This window comes from Artibeus jamaicensis, unplaced genomic scaffold, assembly GCF_021234435.1.
Source record: "Artibeus jamaicensis isolate MK-2021 breed Jamaican fruit bat unplaced genomic scaffold, CSHL_Jam_final contig_603, whole genome shotgun sequence".
NCBI lineage: Eukaryota > Metazoa > Chordata > Mammalia > Chiroptera > Phyllostomidae > Artibeus > Artibeus jamaicensis.
Genome location: NW_026521904.1, coordinates 5,980,157 through 6,003,596, shown reverse-complemented (window position 1 = coordinate 6,003,596; position 23,440 = coordinate 5,980,157). Strand labels below are relative to the sequence as shown.

Below are 23,440 nucleotides of genomic sequence, written 5' to 3'. Positions count from 1 at the left end.
TTTCCAAACACTTTCTAGTGACTTCAAACACTTTCCAGCTGCTTTGTTCAAACAACAGCTTGCAGAAGTATCACTTCAGGAGAGGAAACGCGGCTTCCTCTGGGAGGCAGGGACCACCCCATGGAACGGCTTGATGGCTTGGAAATTTGGTTGGAAAATCAGATCCAGTCCAAACCTGTATTTTGCGGTAAGGAAAGCATAGGTTAGAGGGATAAGGTGACTTGTCCAAGGTCACAGAGTCTGAAGACAGAAGGACAAAGAACAGGACTCAGGTTCCTGACTGCCAGTTCAAAGGCTCTGTCCTCTATTTTGTACCATCTTTTTCTTTCCTTTCCTTTTTCAAAAATTATTGATTTCAGAGAGAAAGGAAGGGAGACAGAGAGAAAGAGAGAAACACTGATGTGAGAAACATCCGTCCTCCGCCTCTCATACACACCCTCACCAGGGACCGAACCCGAGACCTAGGTATGTGCCCTGCCCAGGGGTTGAAATCATATCCTTTTGGGCACTGAACAACACTGCAACCAACTGAGTCACCCAGACAAAGTGCCACCCCCTTTCTAGTAAGGCCCTCCACACCCTCACCTCCCTCTCCCTTCCCCATTAGCAAGTTCCCGGGCAGCTGCAGGGCTTAGACAGGGGTAAAGAGTAAGTTGGTGACAATGACTTAGAAATGCATTTATCACACATAATGGGGAAAGCTCTGCAATAAACACCAATGCATCCCCTCCACTCTCCACCCCAATGGACCCCCAGCATGAGCGAGCCAGCAGAGGCTTTTCAATGGCCTGACACTTTCTCCGGACCTCCTCCCCACCCCCTGTCCTTTCCTGTGACATCGTAACAGCAGCGAATCGTGCAACTGCCTGCAATGCCCTGACTCTTCACTGTGCTGGGTCCATCCCCACACGGTCTGTGGGTTTTTAAACGCTGTTTGCACCACTTTTTAATTTCCTTTTAGAAGTCTAAAAGGAGACAGGCGAACATTAAATCACAGGGACTGGAAGGGACTTTACAAATCACTTACAAGGCACAAATAGAGTAGTTATTTTCCTATTTCCCTTTTTATTGAATTGGCTACTGTATCGTATGCAGTAAACAGTGTGAACCAGAAAGCAGTTCTGCCTCCTTATCTCACTTCTCACATAATCAAAAGAAAAAACTCAGTGTAATAACAAAGAGAAAAGGAAACTAGAACTTCATGTTTGTTTGAAAGTTAATTAAACTTGAAAGGTTTGTGGGGAAAATTCATTTTCTTTTGTAACCCAAGGCCATAAGGTTCCTGTTCCCTTTACCAGGGAAATGATTAAAAAATATCCTGTTATTTTAATCATAATAATAAATACTACATAATAAAGCCAGAATCAAAGGTTTCTTTTGAAATAGCAAAGTAAAATGGAAACCCATGTGCCACACAATTCTGAATTGACTTCTAAAAAAACAACTCTGTAAATTTATCTAAGATGTGTACCAATTTAATTGCTTTTATTAATAACCACTTTCATTCTTTTCTAGAAAAATGACTTTACAGTAAGCACACAGGTATGACTTTACATGCATCCTAATTAATCCTCTGAACTGACAAAAATAAAATGGAATACGTATGCGCTTTGCAAACAAAGTTGAATATACGATAAAACAGAACAGGGGGCCTTCCACCAGCTTTCTGGGTAACTCAGATCCGGAGTCAGATAACATCCAGTCCTTGTCAATTCCACGTCAAAAGCACCTGTCAAAAAGCACCTATGGGCAGGACGATGCTGAGCCGCTGAGCAGGCAGGGTGAAGCGGGAACCCACAGGGGCCCACTGAAGATGAACATGGGGCTGGTGTCATATTACCCCAGCCAGACACAACAAATGGAGCCAGGAAGGGAGCTGAACATGGATTGCCTCCTCACGGACAAGGCTGTTTGTGTGTGTGTGTGAGAGAGAGAGAGAGAGGGGGAGGGAGGGAGACACTTTCAGAAAAAGAAGAGTTGCTGATGAGATAAAACAGAAATTGTTACATAAGGAAAGAGATTCCTTCTATCAAAAGTGTGAGGTTGGATAAAGGATTTTCAACCATCCAGTTCTAAAATTCTTTGATTCCGTGGAGTAGAGAGCAAATGTTCCATTAGCAAGCAGACCCAAAACCTCCAAGGGTGAAGCCCACGTCTGGCACCGATTTTCTTCTGTCGGGTCACCCTTTGATGGAAACCACTTGCCGGAACATAAAACTTCCTACTTCCTGTCTGTCTCCCCAGAAGACTTCTCCTGAGCTCCCTGAGGACATGGCTTGTGTTAGTCTGTGTGATTCCAGCGCAGTTCCTGAGTGAAACACACAGTGGACAATCAAAAGCAGGGAAAGGCAGGGTAGAAAAACTAGTAGGGAAAATTGGAGTTTTATTTTCCAATAAGGAATGCTTATGTCTTAGAAAATGCTAATCAAACTCCTTAGCACCTAGATGTCACGTGAATAGATTCTTCAATGAAAATACTTCTTTTCTAGAAACTATTTTGCTACGCCTTCCAATGCACAGGACAAAGGGGGTTTTCACTGCTTGATTGTCCCTTCCCTGGGAGGATCCAATCAGCAACCCCTGCTCCATCAGATTCTTAGAGTCGTCAAAACAGGCATGAAAAGCAGCATAAATTATACTGGCCATGTCGTTAATCAGGAACATCAGGGAGGAGCAAAACAAGGAATTTTGATCTCACCACTTCTAGTCAACATTGTAGTGTCAAAGCAATTAGCCAATAAAAAAGAAATAAAAGTCATCCATATTGGAAGGAAAAAAGTAAAAGCTATCTCCATGTGTAGATGACATGATCATGTATATAGAAAATCCTACTAAATTCACAAAAAAAACTTCTAAAGTTAACCAAGTTTGGAAAGGTTTCAGGGTACATGATCAAAACACTAGACTCTATCACACTTCTATGCACAGCCAATAGACCATCCAAAATGAAATTAAGACCATTTTATTTATACGACATCAGAAAGACAATGCTCATTAATAAAGTTAACTTTAAAAATTAACTTTAAAGATTTTATTTATTTATTTTTAGAGAGAGGGGAAGTGAGGGAGAAAAAGAGGGAGGCAACAATTGGTTGCCCCTCACACACCAGGGACTCAGCCTGCAAACCAGGCATGAACCCTGACTGGGAATCAAACTGGTGAGCCTTTGGTTCACAGGCCAATGCTCAAGCCACACCAGCCAGGGAGGGCTAAACTTTTTTTTTTTAGTGAAAGAAGACTTGAACACTGAAAATTACCAAACATTGTTGAAAGAGATTAAAGACCAAAGTAACTGGAGAAATATCTCTCAAATCAATAATCCTCAAATTGATCCACAGATTCAATGCAATCCCTATCAAAATCCAACCAGGCATATTTTTTGGCAGAAATAAACAAACTAACTAAAATTTGTATGGAAATATAAGGGGCCCAGAATAGCCAAAACAATCTTGAAAAAGAAGAACAAAGTTGGAAAACTTCGACTTTCCAATTTCAAAACTACAACGAAACAGCAATAATCAAAGTTCTGTGGAAGGGGCGTAAGGATAGACATGTGGGCCAATGAGTAAGACTGAGAACACAGAAGTAAACTACATACTAATGGGCAACTGCTCTTTGATGAGGGTGTTATGCCAGCAGAACAGGTACTCTTTTTAACAAATGGTGCTGGTATAACTGGACAGCTACATGCAAAAGAATAAATTTGGATCCCTAAATCATACCATGTACAAAAATTAACTCAAAATAGAACAAATATCTAAATGGTAGAGTTAAAACTATCAAACTCTTAGGAAAACCACAGGTATTAACCTTAATGACCTTAGATTAAATAATGGTTTCTTAGATATAGCATCGGAACCACAAGTGAAAAAAATAGATTAATAAGACGTTATCAAAAACAAACCTTTTGTATTTCAAAGAAAACTATCAAGGGAGTGAAAAGATAACCTTTAGAATAAGAGAAAATATTTGCAAACCATGTATCTGATAAGGGTCTAGTATTCAGAATACATAAAGAACTCTTAAAACTCTACAATGAAAAGATAAATAACCCAATTTTTAAATGGGCAAATAATTTGAACAGACATTTCTTCAAAGAAGATACACGAATGGCCAATGTGTGCGTGAAAGATGCTCAACATCTTGTTGCAGGAAGTTTTTAGGAAAATGCAAATCAAAACCACAAAGAGACACTACGCCACACCCACCAGAGTGACTCTAAGCCAAACACGGACAATGAAAAGTGCTGGTGAGGCCAGGGAGAAAGAATCTGGAGCCCTCAGACCCTGCTGGCGGGGATGTGAGGTGGCACAGCCGCGGTGGGAACAGTTCGGCAGTTCCTCAGAAAGTTAAACAGCCGCCATGTGGTCCAGCAGTGACATCCCTATGCATGTCCCCAAGAGAACTAAAATACTCCACACAAAACACTTGCAGGTGAACGTTCACAGAAGCACTACTCATCACAGCCAGAAGATGAAAATGACCCAAGTCCCGGACAAGATGAATGAATGGACTGACCAGATAGGTACACTAATACAACAGAATGTTTTTCAACCATAAAGAGGAATGAAGTACTGGTTTATACTACACAGGGAAACCATTCTGAACCTTAAATTTTTAAGATATTGTGCAAAGTGAAAGAAGCTAGGCATGAAAGGCTGCATGTTGAATAATTCCATTTACATGAAATGTCCAGAATAGGCAAATCCACAGAGATTAAAAACTAGATGTGTGGTTGCCAGGGGCAGAGGGAAGGAGGGGACAGGAAGGGACTGTGATTAGTGTGACACCTCTTTGTGGAGTCATGAAAACATTCTGGAATGAGATTGTGATGATGGTTGCTCAACTCTGTGAACATACTAGAAACCACCGAGTATAAACTTTAAGAGAGTAATTGTTATGGCATGTGTATTTGTCTCAATTTTAAAATAACAAAATAATGGTGAGATATCTTCATCTGCTGCTGGTAAAATACTCACTGGCAGAATTTTTTGTAAAAGTGGTTTGGAAATGGGCATCGAATTTGACCTGATCATTCAAATTCTAAGGATTTATCCTCTGTAAATAATTATGTTACCACTTTAGCTATAAAGATTATCTGCAATGTTGCTTATAATATTGAAATATAGAAAATACCCTGAAGGCACTACAGAGATTTTGTAAATTATGGTACATAATTTCCATAATTTCATTCCATGGAAAATGCTTCATCAGCTGTTAAAATTATGCTTATGATATATTGTTAACTAGAAAGAAAGGAAGTAAAATACAATATGGGCTGTGACCATATGTTTGGCTTTTTAACTATGTAGATATAGATGTGTGTGTATATATATATATATATATATGTCTCCATATTATAGAAATAGTAGGACTAGGCTGTCCAATGCCAGAGCCACTAGCCACATGTGTATATTTACACTTAAATTAATGAGAGTTGATAAAAATTGAAGATTCAGTGCCTCAGTTGCTCCAGCCACATTTCAAATGCTCAACAAAGACGGAAGGGCAGTGGTCACTGTCGTGAACAGCAGCGCTCTGATTATATAGAATATGCATCAGTCCTGGCTGGTGTGGCTCAGTGGATTGAGCACGGGCCTGCAAACCAAAGGATCGAGGTTCAATTCCCAGTCAGGGCACATGCCTGGGTTGCAGGCCAGGTCCCAGGAGGGGAAGCGTGAGAGGCAACCATACATTGATATTTCTCTCCTTCTCTCCTTCCCTTCCCCTCTAAAAATAAATAAATAAAATCTTTAAAAAAAAATAATATGCATCAAGTGGGGTAATATGTGCTTTTGATTTTCTTCTCTTTATTTTTGTTTATTTTCCCCCTTTTCTATCATAAGTATAAATCTTTATTTTAAAAGAATATTTTTATCTTGTTAAACATGCAAAGTAAACTGAGACGGGGGAGGAGGGGTCTAGGAAAACCCTCCGTGGGTGCAGGCTCCGCCCACCACCGCCAATGGAGCTTATGCTTTGATCTCAGCAGCAGGGGCAGCTCTGACAGCCTGCCTCCCTGAGACCACACTTCCGCACCCGCTGAGCTGCGATGGTGAGGGGATGGGGCACCCACACACTCCCACTGTTCTTACACCACGCTCAGCAATTTTTCAAGAATAATGCTTCTCAGTTTGCTGTGTGCCTCTGATGGATTACCAGAGGGATAAAATGACTGTTTCTGTTCATTTTGTCCAGATTTATAGTTGCTTTCTGTGAAGAGGATTTGCAACCTCCTCACTTGGCCACATCCTGAAGTCTTGCCTCCTAATATAGATTTTTAAAAAACAGTAATAATCCTGGGACTGCAGGAAGCGTGGGGAAGAGGCACTCTCAAGCTCTAGGTGATAAAATAGATTAGTTCATGCTTTCTGAAGGACGACATGGAACTATGTATCTGGAGCCTTAAAAATATTATAGCCTTTTGCTCAACTGTGTCACTTCTAGAAACTGCATTCCAGGGAAATAATCTCAGATGTGCTTCGGAGATTTGGCTGCATGCACATACACGGCAGGGTTGTTGATCGCAAAACGCTGAAGTCAAGCTAAGAGGACAGGATATGACCTCGTGATGAAAGAGTATACCAGCCATTAAAGACAATGCTGTGCGGGAATATTGAAAGGCATAGAAAATGTTTGTAAAGATTAAATTTTAATGAGTTTTGATGCGGTGTGAACAAGTATCATTTCACATTTGTAAATTATGTACACAGACACTCACACACATATCTAACCTTAGAAGAAATGAGAGTAATTAAAACGTAAACTGCCACGTCCACTGCCGCGTCCACTGTTGGATCCCTCTCTCCGTGACAAGGTCCTGAGAGGGGGTGTAAGACTTCAAGGAAGCAGTTTCCAACCTGGTGGACGTGGCATGGAAGGCCTTGCAATACCTATTGTGATTGTGCTTGCTTTAGAGATCATGACCCTTTTACTTTAATCACTATGAATACCCTGGCAGTGATTCAGATAGTGTGCCTGGACCTTTCCCGGCTCAATAAACAGAACAATAATATCATACTAGAACGTCAGGGAATATAGGCACAAGGAAACAATCAAAACAATCTGAGAATTCAAGCTTAATCAATAACAATCATTAGAAAAACACCCAAGATAAGATAGAATACTCTAGGAAATCATAAGATAATCTCACTACTTTCTTAGAAAGAATTAAAGTACAAAACATGTTTATAAAAAGTACTCCTAGAGAAACTTAAAAGAAGTACCCTTGAAAGCCCCCTGCTACATAGGAACAGCCCCTCCTTTACCTTGAATAGGAATATATATCAACTAGACAGGCAAAGTAATAACAAAGGCTAGTTAGTTATTACAAACTAAACAGTCACTAGGGAGTCAGAATTTATGGTACACTGAAAAAACATTTTAAGCAAAAAAAGGTAGATAGCTAAGTTAGACATCACGAGGGCTTTATAATAAATCTCCTATTTTCTCTACTCAGTCTAGCGTATCCTTATACCCTATACCAAATTCTGAGAAACTTTGGTATACAATAAGATATTTTTAACTGTCTGATTAATGGCTCTCCTAGTTAAAATAATTTTTAACTGAATCTATGAGAACTTTTGTACTTTTACTGATTGCCTTTGTGTTGATTTTTTCTGCTTAAATGATCATGTTATACTGCAAATATTAATCACTACCTGAAATGAAAATTATAAAAACCTGCTTGTACTTTCAATAAACGGAACAGAGCTTCACTGTCCTTTGAGGCGTGTTGTCGTCTGTTACCCAGCGCCGACGCCTACCCTCACCTGTGGGACCCCTGACCCGCTGCGGCTGGACCGCGGCAGTAAACAGTGACTATCTCTGAAATGGGAGAATATCTGATGGGGGAGATAGACTCTGTGCCATAAGATAACTCTGTTACTTTCCACCTGTGCCATAACGAACATGTATTGATGTGGTGATTAGAAAAAATCCACCTGTTTTTAAAATATGAAATCACATGACTTAAGACAGGAAATCTTTGTACACAGAACTTGAAATCTCTTTACCCTTGAGATGAGTATTTTTATGTTTTGCTCTGGGCTTCCTGGCTGCCAGAGCATGAAGAAAAATATAAAGAATTACACAGGTCTCCCAGGAGATCAACGGCCACCCTGGCACCAGATTCTAAGGGGAAAGTAGGATGCGAGTTTCTCAGTGACGCTAATACCCACCCTGCAATGCGGCTCCACCCTCATCTTCGTCCCAACTACTCTCATAGCTGCTTAAGAACTCTGGTCCTCACACCTTCCTAATGGACAGATAACACACACAGGGCACCTAATTTTTTCATAGGGCACTTTCACCCCTATTTTCTACCAAAATCATCCCAAAATAAATGAGACGCTTTCAATAAGACACCGATGATTCTTTTATGCGATAATTTGATGGTGTCACTGGCTCATGGTGAACAGGAACACCCAGAAGATTATTTGACAGATGACATGTATCATGTTTCTTAATAATGTACAATTCTTACTAATCCATCTGATCAGGAGCCCTCTGAGAGCAGAAAGGAGAAAAGTCAGGGCAGTGGCTATGAACACTTGCTGTAAAACTTGATGGAAATCACTAAGAGGCTGAGCCAGAACTATCAGCCGTCAAACGGTCCCAGCAAGCGGGACCTCACGATGACAAGGAGCTTCCAGAACAGCACTGAAACCACATCTGTCAGAGTCGGGCCTGATGGCTCGACTGTGTGGGCGGAGGCAAGGGCTGAGTGCCATGAGGGCAGGTGAGCCTGTTACCTGTTGTGGATATCTATCCTGCTGCAGAACCAGTTTAAACTAGATCTCCCTCTGTATCTTACCTGCATTTTCCCTCGCACCCTATGGCTCCGAGTTGCTCCTAGAAAGAGCAGAACTTGGAATTTCACAGAACCTCGGAGACGACTAGAACAGCTTTCTTCTCCTTCTAAACCTTCTCCACCTCCACATACCTCCCATTCCAAGTCTAATGCTAACCTTCCAAGTCAAAATCAAATCCTTCCTGACCACCTGTGTGCCCTTTCTTTCGCCAGTGACCTCTGAGAACACGTGCCCACGACACAGCTCACTGACAGTCATCTTGCACGTCACGTGAGCACAAACGGGCTGTAGGCTGTGGAATACTGGGCGTCTCACACGGAACCCGCCACAGAGGCTCGTGCATGAGCACTAAGCTCACAAGGACATGTGGACTACCCTGTGTCCCCTGCCCAAAGTTAACGCAGGGCTCTCAAGCTCTTGTGTTGGCAAGTTACAGATAAGGTCGGTAGCAGCTCAGCTAGCAAAGCCACAGTGCTGAAAAGCCGGTGTTTCCTGACTGGGAACACCGTTTTCTAAGATTCATTCAACAAATTAATTTTTTTCTGATCCCTATGAAGAAAAAGAATGAAATATTCTTCTTGCCACCTAAGGAGTTCACAGTCTCTTAGAAAATAAAGACACATACATAGCTAATCAGGATAACATACTATTAATGTAAAAAAAGGGGACACATAAAAATCACCCCAAAAAACCATCAACAATGTTAAAGAGATGGTTCCAAATTACATTCCACTGAATTTGGGCCAGTGACTGGAAATGGTATCTAAAGACAGGCCAGGAGCCCTTCCTTTCTCTACTCTGAACAGACCATTCACACAGCCCTGGACCTGAACAAGCCCATTCGTGGGCAGGGCACAGAGGTTCCTCTAGGCCACGACACTGGCAGAATGGTGAGGAAGCTGGAACAGTGGAAGGAGCCAGCACAACAGCAAGCACAAGACAACTCTGAGGCGGAGCGGTCTTGAAACCATTGCTTGGGCTGGAGGAGCATTTTTCATATTGCAAGCAACAACCCATTGGTGGGTCATGAAATCAATGTAGAAGTACAAGACTTACAGTAAGTGCTGCTTCACAAGATGTTTGTTATGGGTGTGACTGTGTGTGTTCACACATGCATGCACACACATGTGTACTGGGGTCATGCAAATGGATTCCTTTCAAAACAGTCTGCAAGGTTGTGAATTAGACAAATTACTTGGGAGGTTATAGAAGGGCTCATTTCAATTCCAAGAAGAAAAACACCTCCAACGAGTAAATCTCACAAGGGGGTGTGTTATTTTGAATGACTAGAGTTTCCACCACCTGAAAGACTGCAGGCAGAGCCAAAGCCATAGTTTTTCATGGACAGTATTCATAGAAGTCATAGAAAGTTAAATGAGAAGGACTCTAAGTTTTCTCTCCATTCTATGAGACTATCCATCAATCACAGGTAATTAACTACCACTGAAAGCACAACTAGGAGAGAAACAATTCCAGAGTCACATGGGTGAGTGCATACAGCCTCAGATTTTATTTGGTCGTTTATGTTGGAATAGCACCCCTGTGAAAGGAAAAGCTGTAAGTGGTACCTTAGACCAGAGGTTCTCAACCTAGTTGTGCATCTGGGTCACTGGGGAAGCTTTTAAAAGATGCCCGTGCCTAGATCCCAATGTATATCAAGTGAAACACTGAGCCCAAGAGTTTTATTTTGTTTAATGTTCCCGAAGTAAGAGTTGAGAATCACTGATTTATACATATAAAACGTCTAAATAAAATTATACAAAGCATGCAGGGAAAGAAAACAGCACCAGGATTTTACAAGAAGATCGTAAAGAGAAAGAGCCACAGAACATCAAATCAAGGCTTTTAAATTCTGCTCAGGGCTGAAAAGCATCACAAATAAACAGCCAGATAACCTGCAAGTTCATAACTTCCCAGAATTCATTAGACAGCTGAGGTCACAGCGGAGCAAACTAGGCCAAAATCTAAGAGACCTAGTCACCTGCAGGAAGAGACAAGACAGAAGCACTCATTTACCTGAGGCAAACACACCTGGACACTGGCTAACAAGCACTGAGGAACAAATAATAAAGGAATGCTTCTGGAAGAACCGAAAGAGCATGAAGACAGAACACTTAAAGATTCAGTGTAAAAGGAAGACCTAAGGCTGACAATGAAACAGATACTGAGAAAAGCCACTCAGCAAACCAGCCCCGACTTGGAACTCTAGATACTGTACCGCGGCGGACCGTGAAGTCAGTGGTGCACTGAGGATGACCACGGCAACAACGCACTTCAGATCCAGTTCAGTTTCTAACCAGATTACCGACCCCCACACTGAGGGCCTAATAAAAACAGAAAGGCTTAACCATTTCTAGGCATAAAAACTATCTTTAGCCCTGGCTGGTGTAGCTCAGTGGATTGAGTGCGGGCTGCGAACCAAAGGGTTGCCAGTTCGATTCCCAGTCAGGGCACATGCCTGGGTTGCAGGCCAAGTCCCCCAGTAGGGGACACATGAGAGGCAACCACACATTAATGTTTCTCTCCCTTTCTCCCTCCCTTCCTCTCTCTAAAGATAAATACATGAAATTTTTAAATCAATCAATCAATAAATAAATAAAAACTATGTCGGTCTCGAATGTTCTATACAAAATATTTGATCCTCAACATAACATTATAGAACATACAAAAAATCAAGAAAAAACTACGCCGCCAAAAAACATAGCAATTAACAGAAACAGGCTCAGATATAACTCAGATGTGGAAGCTATCAGACACAAAAATTAAAATAAGCATAATTAATCCTAAAAGACCCTAAAAGAAAATGTGAACAATAAAAGATTAAAAGTATAATTTAAAGAGAGGAATAAAATGAAAATGTTTGAAAGGCAATCATAGTAACAGAAATTAAGAATGCTTTCAACAGCTATTTCTCACTAGACTTGACACAGCCAAGACGAGAATCAGTGCCCTTGAAAACAGGCCAGTAGAAATTATGCAAAGCAAAACAAGAAGGAATAAAACGGTGAAACAAAACAAACAAATGTAAAATGTGTCCAGGAGCTGTGGAATAACACTGAAAATTCTAACCTAGATGTAATCAAAACTGCAGGAAAAAAGGGAGTAGAACAGAAGAAATATCTGGAGAAATAACTGCTGAGAATTTTCCAAAATTAGTGACAGACACCAAACCACAGATTCATGCTCTAGAACACCAAGCAGGTCAAATGCCAAGCATGAGTGTGTGCATATGTGCACACTCAGGCATGTCATATTTAAACAGTTGAAAACCAAAGAGAAAAAGAACATATTGACAGCAGTGAGAGAAACGTGAAACATTAAAAAAAAAGGAACAAAGATAAGAATTACAGAAGGCAGGCAAATAAGAAGACAACGAAACAACATCTTTAAAGTGCTGAGGAATAAAACTGCCAACCCAGATTTCTATATCCAGTGAAAATGTCTTCTGAAATACGAAGTAAAAATAAGACCGTCATAGATAACAGACATTGAGAGAATTCATTGCCAGGAGATCTATAAGAAATGTCAAATGAAGTTATTCAAGCAAAATATAACGCCAGACACAAACTTGGATGTACACAAAGACATAAAGTGCTGGAAATGGAATAAAGGAGACTCAAACAGAAAAAAACTTTTTTAAATTTTTAATTGCTATAAAAGATAGCTGACTGTTTAAAGAAAGAATAAACAAATTAGAGCCTTCAAGCCAGCCCAATGTCTGGTTCAGTATGATCTATGAGCTAAGAATGATTTTATGTTGTAAATGTTTTTAAAAAGAAAAGTATACAACAGAGACCATATGTTGCTCAAAGCCTAAGCTATTTACTTTTTGGCCCTTTACAGAAAAAAAATTTGCTAACTCCTGGTCTAAAGCAAACATAGGAGCAAGATTTGGTTTACCATTTACGTAAAACAAAAATGATAACAATAGCACAAAGAATGTAAAAGAAGAATTGGGAACATACTGCTGAAGGTTCTTAACACTGCGCATGAAACAATAATTTATTTGAAAATAAACTCTTGTATGTGTGTGTGTGTGTATATATATATATATATGTCACTAAAAATGTTAAAGAAGCATAAATGAGAAGTCCATAGAGAAGATAAAAGGGAATCATAAAAATACTCAATAAATAGGACCAAAAAAAACAAGAACAAAAGAACAGATGGAGCAAATAGAAGACAACATGGCAAAATGATAGATTTTAATTAAACCATACCAATATCATAGTAAATGTGAATGAACAACACACTGATTGACACACAGATATTGTCAGATTGGTTAAAATCGTAAGACCCAACTACATGAGGTCTACAAGAAACCCACTTTAAAAATACAGACATAGATTGGGTAAAAGAAAAAGAACGGACAAAGGTACAGGATGCAAACACTAACCAAAAGAAAGTGGGAGTACCTATACTAGTAACACTCAAAGTAGACTCTATAACAAGGAATACTAACAGGGAGAAAGAGGATATTGTGCAATAACAACAGGATCAACTCTCCCTTTCTTAGGACATAGCAACCCTAAATATATGTGCACTTAAGAACAGATGTTTAAAATATGTGAAGCAAAAAGTGATGAAACTCAAGTGACAAACAGAAAAAGTCTATCATTTTAGCTGGAGACTCCAGCATTCCTCCCTGCCATTGACAAAACAAGCAGACAGAAAATAATTACAGACAGAAGATCTGAACAATTCTATCGAGCAACTGAACCTGCTGTCTCTGGAACATTCTAGCAGAATACACATTGGACCAACAATAGCAGAACACACATTCTTTTCAGAACTTTTACCAAGATAGACTATATTCTGGGCCATAAAACAAACGTGAACAAATTTTACAGCATAAGTAGGCAAATTATACTATGAGATATAAACAGAATTAAACTAGAAATCAGTTAGAGAAAGACTTCTGGGAAATTCCCAAATATGTAAAAATTAAATGACATATTTTTAAAGAACACGTGGGCCAAGAGGAAGTCTCAGTGAAAATGTTTACATATTTTAATTCTAAACTAAAATAAAAATATACGTGTCAAAATTGTGAAATGCAGCTAAAGCAGTGGTTAAAGGAAAATGTATAGCATTAAATGCTTATATTAAAACAAGAAAAATCTCAGATTAGTAACATAAGCTCACTCTTTAAGAAAAATGAAGAGTAAATTAAACCCAAAGCGAAAGAATAATGAACAAAAATCAATTAAGTTAAAAACAGAAAAATAAAAGAGAATATTAATAAAACCAAAATCTGGATCTTTGAAAAGATCAATAAAATTGATAAACTTCTAGACATACTGAGTAAGAAAAAGACTGAAACACAATTTACCAATATCAGAAATGAATTGGGAACATCACTATAGAGTTCACAGTCATTAAATGGATAATATAACACTACCACAAACAAGCTTACATCCATAAATTTGATGACTTAAGTATGTCAAGTCCTTGAAAGATATAAACTGCCAAAATACATCAAGAAAAAAATAGGTAACCCGAATTGCAAAAAAAACCTGTATCTATTAAAGAAATTAAATATGTAGTTGAAAATCTTCCATCAAAGAAAACTCTAAGTTTCATTAATTCATTCTACCAAACACTGAAAAAAGAAAAAATATCAAATTTATACATTTTCTCCCAAAAATATATCACAACCCAAGTAGAGTTGATCCCAGGAATACAAGGCTAGTTCAGCATTTGAAAATCAATCAGTGTCATTCACCATATTAAATATAAAGAAAAATCACATGATCCTGTCAATAGATGGAGAAAAAGCATTCAACAAAATTCAAAATTCATTCATAATAAAAACTCAGTAAACTAGGAATCCAATGGCATTCACAAAAAACCTCAGCTATCATCATAATAGTAAAAGACTGTTCCCCCGTGGTAAAAAACAGGGCAAGATATTCTCTCTCACCCCTCCCACTCCACATTGTGCAGGAAATCTTGGTCAGTGCAACAAGACAAGAGAAAAAAGAAAAGGCGTCCAGATTGGAAAGGAAGAAATACAATTCTCTTTACTCACAGACATCATTGTCTATATAGAAAATCCCAAAGAATCTGCAAATAAGCCTCCTAGAACAAATAACTGACTTTATCGAGGTACCAGAATACAACATCAATACACAAAAATCAATTATATATCTATACATGCGAGCAACAAGGCCAATCCCTCAAAAATGAAATACTTAGGTATAAATATAACAAACCATATGCAAAACCTGTATCCTAAAAGCTACTATACTGACAGAAAAATAAGGAAAAAAAATGAAATAAATGGAGACATTATATCATGTTCATGCATGGAAAGACTCAGTGTCGTAAAGATGTCTATTTTTCCTAAATGAATTTAGAAATCAATACAATCCCTCTAAAAGTCCCAGTGGGAGGAATTTTTATGTATATTGACAAGCTGCTTCTACTATTTTGATAACAAGGCAAAAGGACTAGAAGAGCCACAACATTTTGAAAAAGAATAAAGCTGGAGGACTTACACTATCAACTTTCAAAACTTGTTATGAAATCCCAGTGATCAGACAGTGCAGTGTTGGCACACAGTAGGCATCAGAATCAATAGGACAGAATCGAGAGTCCAGAAATAAACACACTATGGCCAACTGACTCTCAACAGAAGTGTCCAGACAATGCAAACAGAGAAAGGAGAATCTTTTAAACAAATGGCGCTGGAACCGCTGAACTTCCACAAGCCAAAAAAATTTCCTTGACTGAAACCTTACTCCATATATAAAAATTAGCCCAAAATTGGCCATAAACTTAAGTATAAAACATAGAACCATGAAACTTCTAAACAAAAACATAGAAATTTTTCAAGACTTTTACTTAGGCCAAAAGTTCTTAGCTAAAATAACAAAAGTCTGTTACATGAAAATATTGATAAATTGCCCTGGCTGGTATGGCTCAGTGGATTGAGTGCTGGCTTGCAAACCAAAGGGTCTGTGGTTCGATTCTCAGTCAGGGCATGTGCCTGGATTGCAGGCCAGGTCCCCAGCAGAAGGCACATGAGAGGCAACCACACATTGATGTTTCTCTCCCTCTCTTTCTCCCTTCTTTCCCCTCTCTCTAAAAAAGAATAAAATCTTAAAATATGTATAGATCGATAAACTGGTTTATCAAAGTTTTTAAAATTCTTCCCTGAGAAAGATACTGTTATAGAAATAAAAAGATAAGACAAAGACCAGGAGAAATTGTTTGTAAATCACATTTCTGACAAAGAATATAGAACCAGATTAATAAAGAACTTTCAAAACTTGACAGTAAGAAAACAAATAAGCCAATAAAAACAGGTCACCAAAATTACCTCTGCATAACACTTCTATGCTGTAATTTTTTATTTGAATATGTATATTTTTCTAGTCAGTTATGGATGCAAACCACTCACCAATTTTCATTGTTTGATGCCAAAATTAGGCTTTTGATCTCTGTTAACCTTTGATGTACTTCATATTGAATTTTAAAAAATTAGTTTTCTTTGAACTCAGGGATAAAATTTCATATAAGTCCTTAATAAACAGACTATTTTTTTCTCACATAAAATAGGCTCTTTAAACAACAACAAAAAAGGCTGTAACTTCCTGATTCATCAAACTTATTTTCTCACCTTTTATACATAATGAACACTGAACATGAATCACCACATTTCTTACCACTACTGCACTTCCTCCTTCCCCTGCTACCCAAACTAAACACTTCTGCAGCACAGTGATGAAAGAAGTGACCCTTGTTTTCCCTTTGCTCCCATTTCTTCACTTACATCTCATCACCTGGTACCATTCTTTGTAAGTCACTGTAAATCACGTTTGGGAACAATGTGAAGTACAACAAACAGATTCGGCATGAAAGAAATCCTTTCCGATTAAGTTATTCGATATGGGAATATATAACCCTCTTCCTTCAAGTGAACACGTGTGTTTTGTTTTGTTTTGTTTGTTTGCTTGTTTGTTCATTTTTTGCCCAATACCATACCTGTTCATACTGTATTTCTCTACTGGCAATCAGAGAAATAAACAAATCTTGGAGATTTTCATTGCCCTGAATGTTCCTTCTCTTAACCCTTTTTTTATTATAGTACTTCTCATCACCTGATATAAGAAACAAAACATTAATAAATGTCTCCTTCTGGTAAACTGGAAACTATACGAGAACAGAGACTTTGTCTTTCTTGTGTATTCTTTTATCACCAGTACCCAGAACAGTGTCTGGTACACAGTAGGTGTTCAATAAATATTTCTGGAATGAATGATTAGCCAACACATCTCTCTACCTCATTCCCTCACATTCTTCCAGAGATCCTGGCTAGCCCATGGCAGTCCTGCTGATGGAAGCAACAAAATACGCCACCTTCCACTCCCTCCTCTCTGCCAGGATTAGTGACCAAGTCTTTTTGTCCATTTCTGCGCTCACTGGACACTGAGGATGGAGGATTGTGAGAAGCAGCATCCGCGGTTATCCAATCTAACTCCACATGCCCACCATATCAAGCGAAAACAAAAAGCAGCTCTCACTTTATACTTCGAATGAAAACAGGCTAACTGCTTTGAGAGCAATGGACAGGCAGCTTCCTACTAGACACAACTGTCAAGTATTCACTCACTGGACTCACAGTCCGCAGAACTGTTTTCTAGTTCAGGACCTACCACTAACCGCATCTCCACCAAGTCCCCAGCCATCAGTTTAAAGACAGGCAGCAACACTAAACTGAAGACATGATACCAGGCAGCAGGGGGCAGGTGAAGCAGAGGTGCAGGGGGAGGCTGGGGAGGGGGAGGCACGGCAGAACCACCTGAGAAACCTTTTCGAACTGCACACAGCCCATCCCTAAAGTCCTCCACCCTAACCCACCCCTGAGAATTTCGACCACAGACTGAGCCTCTGCTGCATGGGAGTATGAAAAACTCAGAGAACCTTTTCTGGGTTTTGAATGTAAGTTCTTTGAGGAGTAGAACCAAGATTATGCTTCAGAGCAATGTCCAGAGCGGCATCTAATGTCGAATACTCCTGTCTCCACCTGGGCCTGAGTTTCGGCTCCTTCCTCTCTGTGAGCCACGCTGTGTACAGGGTCCGGCAGAAGTAACGCCTGCTGGACTGTGGTTGGTAGGCTGTAATCATTTATAGTTTTAATTTGAACATTTCACCAAAAATGTCTTATTGTAATGTTAGAGAAGTACATGTTTATGATTTAATAAAAGATTCTGTAACAAAAACGGGGAGTTATTTGTGCCAGACCCTGTACTTCTGTTGTGCTGAACTTCTCCTGACTGCCCACAAGGGCCGGGACTTCCATCACCTCTCCCCACCTGCGGCAGACGCGGGCGACTGCCTACCTAACGGCCCGAAAGGCGGTCTCGCTTTCTTCCTTGCTAAGAGAATTTCGATTTTGCTTAGATAGGGAGCATGGAAGTGCTTAGGGAGAGTGAGCCCCTCCTCCAGCTCCAGAAGACCACTTGGCCAAACATTCACAGCCACCCTCTTCTCCTTTGCCAGTGACTGGTTTAGGGTGGGCGTGTGATTATTCTGGCCAATGACACTTGGCCACTGTACATGGAACTTTTGGAAATTTTGCCCTTTGTCATCTAGAGAAACGTAAAGTAGCGAGTCCTATCTCTTCCTTTCTGCTTTGGCTGTTATGAAATGGAGGCATAATGAAGCTCTGGTCACCCTGTTACAGGGCAGAGAAAACCAGAGGAAACTTGAGGAGCCAGCCTAGAGCTGTGATTGACTACCCTGAACTGCCTCCCTCCAGGCTTCTCACACAAGAGAGTAAAGTCATCTAAATAACGTTATTTACAACAGAAAGTACCCTACGTGATACACTACCCCAGAGCCTGGGAAGTCCGTCCAACTTCTCCTACAGCAGCCCTACTCTTCTCCAATATAAAGGTCAACTACAGTCTCCTTGGGACGTCTTCACTCTATCCCCTGTGAAACGGTCCCGGACACCGCCTTTCCAGCTGGACTGTGAGCTCAAAAGCCAGCATTTTCACCCTTGGCAGAGGCCTTAGCCCACGTTGGGCATTAATCAAATGCTGAATGAATAAATGAACAACAAAACAATGAATGGAAGGATGAATATGCAAGATGCCTTCATGCCTTGGGTAAAGATTTGATGACTCACAGGCAGACTGACATCCAGGCTGTGTAAACTCTGCTGTAGACGGTTTTAGATGAGCAAAGAAAGGCAGAGACAGTGTAATGGGCATGTCCTATTTTTATCTGCCCAGAGTGCAGCCTTCTCCTTGGGAGCTGTCCCTCCCCAACCTCCAGCAGCTGGGGTGGCACCATCACAGTAGCTAAGCTGATCTCCCCAGCACTGCTGGCACCTGGGCAAAGTACCCACTGCTGCAGTGGAAGCCCACTCCCTATCCGCCAGGAAGGCTTGGCCCTGCTTGGGTCTAATACATCAGTAAGATTTGCTGTAATGATAGAGAAGGTAGAAGAAGACACTCTCCCCAGCCAACCCCACCCCACCCTCTCTCTGAAGGAGCAGATAAGCCTGGAGGTGCCAGTGACATTTATGAAGAGCCAGTCCACACAGAGGGAAGAGCCGACATATACTGTATTTTACAGTGCATAATGTGCACTTTTTTTGCCCAAATTTTCAAGGGAAAAATACGGATGCACATTATACTTGGGTATAATGATTCTATACCATGGGTATAATAATCCCATGTATGATGCTCACAAACATGGTGCACATTATACACAGCAAAATACGGGAATATGGGAAAGAAGGAGCCCTGCCACCTGACAGGAGCTCCTGGATCTAACTATGCCTGAAGCTAAAACCCTCAGCCTTTTCCTTTATGTGACCCAATCTATAGTGATTTCCATGTGAAGAAAATCCAACGCAAAGCAAAGAATTCTGCCAGATGTAATAATGAGAGCAAGCTGATAACACCCCTTCTACCTGCAGGGTCTGTGCACAGGCTCCTCATTCTTGGCCTCTAGAACGGCGTCAGGAAGTAAAGAAGCAGGGGGGAGGGCTACCTATGAACAAGTCCTAGTGGTTAAAAATAATGATAATAATAATTAAATTTAAAACAATAGAAAATATTAAAAAGGCTTCCCACCCCCCAAAAAACACACAGCCACCATGCTCCCCCCTAAAAGAGCCTCCTGTATCTTTCTGTTTAGAAATGAGTGGAGATTTCTGGAAGGCATAAAGTGTTACATTAACACCTAAATAAAATAGAACTTTTTACCAAGCACTGTGCTATGTACTTTATGAACAGCATGTAACTGAAGGCTGTTCTAATGATTATAATGCCCATTTTACCTTTGAGGAAACTGAGGATCAGCGAAGTTAAGTAACTTGCTCAAGGCAACACAACTAGTAAGTAACCACCATTCTAGACTTCCACTTGATCACCCTATTCGGCAGGCCCCGGGGGATGGAGAGCGCCCGGCCCCCTCCACCTCTCACAATGCCCCAGGGCACAGAGACCTGCAGCCTTACAACCGAAGGCCCAAGGAGTCAGAGCAGCTTCGCACACTTAGCTTCTTAGAAGCCCCAGGTAACCCACGTCTAGGTCGGTTACTCAACACCAACACCAAAAGTAAAGAGCCCGGCTGAGAAGGCAGCGGCGCGGGCGCGAGCCCCTGGGAAGCGCTGCAGACGGACAGGCTGGAGCTCCCCCGCCTCCTCCGTGGGCCTGAACCCCTGCACCAGCTCCGCGCTCGTCAGGGCGGCCCCCCACCCTCGCCCCTCTTCGCCAGCACCACCGAAACAGTGCGTCCGCGGACCCGGGCCACTTAAAGCGCCACGCAGACCCCGCCTTGCGCTCGGCCCCTGCTCCTGCCCTATCCAGAGCGCGCAGCTGTTCACCCGAAGCCAGCGGCCGGACCCCGACCTCTCTACTGTCTTGCGGCTCCCACCAGCCCCGCTCCTCGCGCCCCGCGCGCTGGACCCGGTTACCCCGCATAGCCGGCTACAGCCGTTCGACCCCGCAGGGCCCCGACACGGAATCCGCAGTCCCCCCCACCAACCCCGCGCCGCAGGCGGAACACAGTCCCCGGCCCGCTGCGCCGCCCGGCTCACCTGTGCCGCCCGCGCCAGCCCGGCCCCAGCGCGCTCGCCTGGCTCCCGGCCTCGGCTCCCGGCGCGCCCGCAGGGGGCTGGCGTCGGCCGCGGCCGCGCGGGGCGGGGCGGGGCGCGTCTCCTGCGTGCTCGGAGCCACCTGGGACACCCGCAGGGGGGCCAAGCCGGACAGGTGGGCCCTACGGGCCAGTGAGCGGCCCGGAACTCCAGCTCCCCTGGGAAATCTCACGGATCCTCCTCGGGGCGGAAGGGAGGCCCCGGCGACCTCGAGTTAAGTGACACCTGGTACCCTTATTACTTGGGAGATGGCGGGGAGTCAGAGCCCCGCCTGTTCTCACCCAGCCTGGCCCGCTTGTGAAATGGAACACAGAGGGAGTGAGCTGGACCCGCTGAGCTGGAAGAGGGGGAGACCAACCTCCTTCTACAGTGACCGAGACCCTCGGGAGAAAATGACTGAGCCAAGAGCTGGAAGAACTCAAAAGGCCTTTTCCAATCGTTCCTCCCTACCCATCCCCACGTCACCTCCCCCTCAAACGATCCTCCCTCTCTTTTTTTAATAATAGCATTAGGCTATAAGTAAGATCATTTCCGACTGTAATATCCTCCCCCCTGCAGGCTGCAAGCCCCAGACTAGGCAGGAACCTCACCTGTCCACTGTTGAATCACCAGAACTTTGAACAAGCCCAGGACAGAGTAGGTGTCCACTTAATGCCTAGTAAACAAAGGAGATGTGGCCCAGCCTTATGCTGACCATTCACATCAGGCCGGAGTGACTCACTCTCACTTTAGCAGCGACAGCCCAGAGTGGAGCAGGTGGCTTCAGGCCACCTATCCCTGCACTTCTCGCCTGGCCCCCCACCCACAGCCAGGCAGCCTGTGGGAGGTCTACATTCCCAGGGCAACTTTGTACCCTGTCAAGGAAATCTTTAACTTCGGAAGGTGTCACAGGCAGGGAAACTCGGGGACTCCCGCCAGACCCGCACTGTGGCAACACTGCGGCGACTGTCCCCCAAACCCCACAGCTGGTGGTGTGAAGTGCCGGTGGGACCTGTGGCTGGGAAATCTGGGCGGGGACAGAAACCCTGCAGAAATGGGGCTTGGGTTTGTTCCCCTGCTGTGCTCTCCAGTCCGAGGCCTTCCCAGGCCTCTCAGAGGTCAAGTGTGATCAAAGCCATTTGCACTTACTGAGTCTCTAACAGTGCCAGAAACACAGACATGTCAAAATAGGACACAAGGAGTGTGGTATTTTTTGTGTGTTCCATTGAACAAATGAAAGGGCTTCACACACATACACACACGAGGTGATGTGTGATACTACTGATTTCCAGATTCATTAGAGAAATCCATTTCAACAGCAGTGTGGGGAATGCCATGTCACTTTAAAGTTACAATGGACAACATTCTTCTTATAACTCTTTCGGTACACCTCTATGCCTTATATATTAAAACTCAAAGGCCATAATTGGAGACTTCCAAAGTGAGGTCAGGGTCCAGTGGCTTGCTCCTTCCCTTCCCCCAACAATGTGCTCAACATTCTCAGGCCTGGACCCCCTCATTCCCCCTCATCAGTGAGTCCCAGGTGGACAGGTGTTGAAGATCTGGTGTTGCCCCGCTGGGCATGCCACGCTGGCCAAGGCCAACCTGGAAAAAATTGCGGTGGATGCCCCACCTAGGTGTGCCCTACTCCACCTCTCCTCCCTCTGTGGCAAGTGCGGAGGCTGGTGTCCAGGGTGGGGCTGCAATAGGGCCTGTCCATCGGGATAGCCACTCGCGCCGGCAGGTGGGGTTCAACTCGGGAGTTCCTCCGGGTCTCAAGTAAGCGATATGGGCCCAAGCCTGTTGAGGGTTGATTTCAGTCAGTGGAGCGTGTGATCCCCTGTGATTTAGGGTCCTTCCACTGTGTGCGATGCTGTCTGGGCCATTCTGGTAAGTGATGCCCCCCAGACAGACGGGCCTCGAATCATCGGGGAGGCACAAAGTTCTGCCCTGGCACACACTTGGGCTCCTCTTCCCTTGCCTTCCCTTCCCTCTCTTCTTCTCTCTATCTCTATGTCTATCTCTGTCTCTATCATCTCTATCTTCACCTCTCCCAGTGTTTTGTGAGTATCCCTGGGCATGTTCTTCAAGTATGCATTTTCCCCTTGGGAAATGTTCAGGTGTAAAAACAGGCAAGATCTCTGCTTGAAGGTCTTTGCTTGAAAGGGATATCTGAAATATAAAGGTCTGAGGTTCGGTGAGACAATGCGTGTGAGGTGCTTGAACACAGTGCCACCCCAAAGCACCCGCACAGTAAACACTGCTCTTTCTGTCATTAATGTGGCTCTGGCTGGGGGCCCGAAGAGAGCCAGCTGACGTCTGACGGACGTTAAAGTGCTGTACACGGGGACAAAATCATTGCTTGACTCTTAGGAATCTAGAATGAATTAACCCTTGCAAATAACTGTCTTGCTATTTTCTGCTGCACCCCAAGAAAATATCTGAGCTAGAAAATCTTCGGTTTCTTGTCTATCTCTAGTTCCCTTATAATGTCATGAAAGAGAAATTATCCAAAGAGGAAATAATCCAA

The 23,440-nt window shown here is 42.5% G+C and overlaps 1 protein-coding gene across 4 annotated transcripts in view; it reads right to left on the bottom strand.

Annotated features, from left to right (window-relative positions):
* LYPD6B (LY6/PLAUR domain containing 6B) overlaps positions 1-21,564 on the bottom strand; it is a 166,825-nt gene extending 145,261 nt beyond the window's left edge. For 2 of the 4 annotated variants that reach the window (XM_037167680.2, XM_037167677.2), the window contains exon 1: positions 20,875-20,957. The gene's annotated coding sequence lies outside the window, so the exon portion shown is untranslated. Of the gene's footprint in view, positions 1-20,874; positions 20,958-21,521 lie in introns of those variants that run through there. The other 2 variants (XM_037167678.2, XM_037167681.2) reach the window with 2 other exon arrangements.
* Positions 21,565-23,440: the final 1,876 nt, after the last annotated feature.